The sequence below is a fragment of the Octopus bimaculoides genome, chromosome 17 (genome assembly GCF_001194135.2).
Source record: "Octopus bimaculoides isolate UCB-OBI-ISO-001 chromosome 17, ASM119413v2, whole genome shotgun sequence".
NCBI lineage: Eukaryota > Metazoa > Mollusca > Cephalopoda > Octopoda > Octopodidae > Octopus > Octopus bimaculoides.
In genome coordinates this window covers 54,169,458-54,173,157 of record NC_068997.1, presented here as the reverse complement: position 1 = coordinate 54,173,157, position 3,700 = coordinate 54,169,458, and the positions used below count along the sequence as shown (strand labels likewise).

Here is a 3,700-nt window from a genome sequence, read left to right as displayed (position 1 = left end):
TATTATTACAACTACCATCATTATTGTTGCCGTTGTTTTTGTTCCTCCTCCTCGTCATCATCATTAGCTTCTTCTTTTTCTCCTCGTCCTCGTCCTCGTCCCCGTCCTCGTCCTCCTCCTCCTCGGCCTTCTTCTTCTTCTTCTTCTTCTTCTTCTTCTTCTTCTTCTTCTTCTTCTTCTTCTTCTTCTTCTTTTTCTTCTTCTTCTTCTTCTTCTTCTTCTTCTTCTTCTTCTTCTTCTTCTTCTTCTTCTTCTTCTTCTTCTTCACCTCATCATAAAGCATTATATGCCTTCATTCTCTTTGCGTATCTCTTGTTTTTGTTTCATTCTCTTTACTCCTGCCTTTCGAAGCTTCCCTCCACAAGGTCACTCGCGGCGGCCCTTTCACCCCCCTATCTCTCCTCCATATCTCAAATCCAACATCATTCTTTACGCTCTTTATCCTTCTTCATTTCTTTCTTTCCCTTCTATCACAATTATTTGTTCTTTAAAATTCGAGCATTCACAGCAAACATTTATTTACTTTCTGGAATAAAATGTTCCTTCAGTATTGCCAAAATAAACATGGAATCGTAAAGATAGAAGATTAAATGATATCTATATCAAAATAGAACATCACCGAAAATATGAAAACACATTGGTAATAGCAACAGGTGAAATCTACGTGTCACACACAAAAAAAAAGGTATTCTTTTCTACTCTTGGCACAAGGCGAGAATTGTTTAGGAAAGGGAGGCCAGTCGATTAGCTCGACCCCAGGACGCAACTAGTACTTAATTTATCGACCCCTAATGGAAGAAAGGCAAAGTCGACCTCGGCGGAATTTGAACTCAGAACCCAACGGCAGATTAAATACCGCTAAGCATTTCGTCCGGTGTGCTAACGATTCTGCCAGCTCGCTGACTTTCGTCGTAAATTATTATATCTACAGTAATCTTGTGGCTGGCTGATGCAGGTTCCAGAAATTTCTTGCTGAACAGCTGCACAGATGGTTCATTTGTAGTGATCCAATATTTTTCATGTATCTCAAGCCTCTCCATCAAATCGACATTACCTGTGCAGATGCGCGGTGTGCTATATTTCAGCTGTCGAAGTGATAGGAAAGCAGTCTGAAATGAAATGGTTGTTCTTCTTTTTTTATCCCCCTGCAGAACGCAACATGCCGCCCAGTACAGTAATCGAAATCGCAATCTCACGATTGTCAGTGCAATACTCTTACCACTAGGCCACGCAACAGCACTTTACAGTAACATAGACATCATACAAATACTCAAATCTAGTAGTAGTTATTTTAGTATTATATTTAGATGATAACACCAGTTACCAACAAACAAATATTTATTTTAGCGCTGAGTGGAAACAATGATTTTTAAGTCTATAATACTATATTTCTGTAATACTATACATCTTATTATTATTCTTCTTCTCATTATTATTATTATTATTAATATTATTATTATTATTATTATTATTAATATTATTATTATTGTTATTATTATTACTACTACTACTACTACTACTTCTACTCGTTTGTCGTTATTGATTTTTCATCTTGAATTATTTTTTTTTTTACTATAAAAAAAAGAAAACCTAGTTTGACAAAGTTATATATTGATATTTATCTATGTTAATTTTTGTAGCTATAGATTTGATGTTTTAATATAATTTCCTGCAACAATTGTTTGCTTAGAAATAAGAAACCTTCTAAGAGGCATAATGGAAAAAAAGGATGGTGGAGGAGAAGCAAAGCAGAAGGGAAAGTTCGTGCATGCATCAATAGACAAAGGAAATTGCTTTAAAAAATATTTAAATATAGAAAGAACGAAGAGAGACTAAGTCAACCATTCTGAGTAACGGGTCTAAAACTGGTCGATTTTATAGAATTTCCTCAAGAACACTTCAGTAAATTCTTTAAAAGTTCTAAATGGTGAACACTGAATTAAATAGAAATGCTATTTTTCAGACACACGTGTCTGTATGTATGGTATGTTTATATGCACATATTGGTAAGACACGTGGCTTTGAGGTTAGAGTGTTAGATACACGCTAATACGGCTATGTGTTCGGTTCTAGGACCGGATAGCATGTAGCGTTCTTGAGCCATGCATCTTAGTCTATGTTACACCAGTCTACTCAGCTGTAAATGTGTACCTACTCAGTGCTTGAGCAGTCCTCTCTCTCTCTTTCTCTCCCTCTCTGTATCTCTCTCTTGCTCTCTTTCTCTTTCGCTCCCTCTCTCTCTCTCTTTCTTGCTCGCTCTCTTTCTCTCTCGTTCTCTTATTCACCACCTCTCCCTCTATCTCCTTCTCTTTCTCGCTTTCACTTTCACTCTATCCAGCTGTCACATCCTATATGTTCTTCTGGGCCAAGGACGGCCGGGCTCAGAGGGCGCCCGTGTCTGCTCCCGACTGCACAGGCAATTAAAACAATCCGCAAAAACAGGTTACACAGAATCGGGTTCATACTTGCTTGCCAGTGACGGATAAGAATGTACGTATATATAAAGTAAATATGTGGAGTGAGTGCGTATAGATATGTGTGTACATCAGTCTGCATGTGTAACTGTGAACTATGATGTAGAAATGATAGTTGACACACACACACACATATACAGGCGCAAATGCATGAGCATACAAAGATACGCATCATAGGTGAACAGAATGGAGTAAGCGGAACAGCAGCACAAATGAGGAGGGAAAGTGTCGCTGAAGAGGTCACAGATGTGTGAGGAAAGGTTTCTGGAAAATAGACATGAGTTAAAATAAGAACAGTAATAAGCGAGTGTAGAACGAATATATATAGTGTGTGTGGTTATTTCGTAAGAAGAAAAAATATGACCATCCCGAAATACAACGATATTTGCATCTATATATACACAAAGCTGCAGGTATATGAATACACTACGTATATAATGATATCTCTGTATGTTTGTGTATCTGTGATTGATTGATTGATTGATTGATTGATGGTACTTACGAACAGAGCTAGGAGTTTTGAGGCTACACTGTGTGACAAGAAGAGACAAGCAAAACAGATCACAAATCCTTAGAAAACGAAAGAAATATTTACTTGCTAAGCTCATTAACAAGTTAAACGACAAATCACACAGATTGGTCGGCACACAGATTGCTAAATACAGAAATTTATTGAGGGCTATTGAGAAGGAAAGAAGCAACTTTAACGTGTTGCCGTGAAACCTTTCTAGAGCAACAGAAAAATACATAATGGTCTTTAATATCGACAGCATGTATAATTATAATTGAATTGGTTATGGCAATGGTGAGGCGGTGAAATAGGGCAGGATACATTTCTAAAATGGGAAAGAACTTAACTGATTGTCTCCCTTTAAAGGAAATTATTGTACGCTGCGAAATATATAATATCCGATTATCAGCCCAAAATAGCGAATAGTTCATGTGATAATAATCACAAATATTTAGGGAGTGAAATAAATGTTAAATGAGATGAGATAAAAGAAAGACGGAATTTATTTTGGACATTTAATATACGGCACGTGCCATTGCAGATTCCCTCTTTGTGGAAGGACGCCATATTTGTTTTGTTCATCCATTTAAATATAACGCTCGCTCCGTCTTCCAATCGTGTTCTTCTTTGATCATTTTTTCCTTCTTATTTATTTGTATTTCTTCTTACTATCCCTTTCCACAACTGGATTTATTTCTACGAAATTTCTTTTTTT

General features: G+C 36.7%; 1 protein-coding gene across 2 annotated transcripts in view; it reads right to left on the bottom strand.

The window, feature by feature from the left end:
- Nucleotides 1–3,700, bottom strand: part of LOC106878636 (QRFP-like peptide receptor) — a 114,729-nt gene that overhangs the window by 45,045 nt on the left and 65,984 nt on the right. The window lies entirely within an intron of this gene.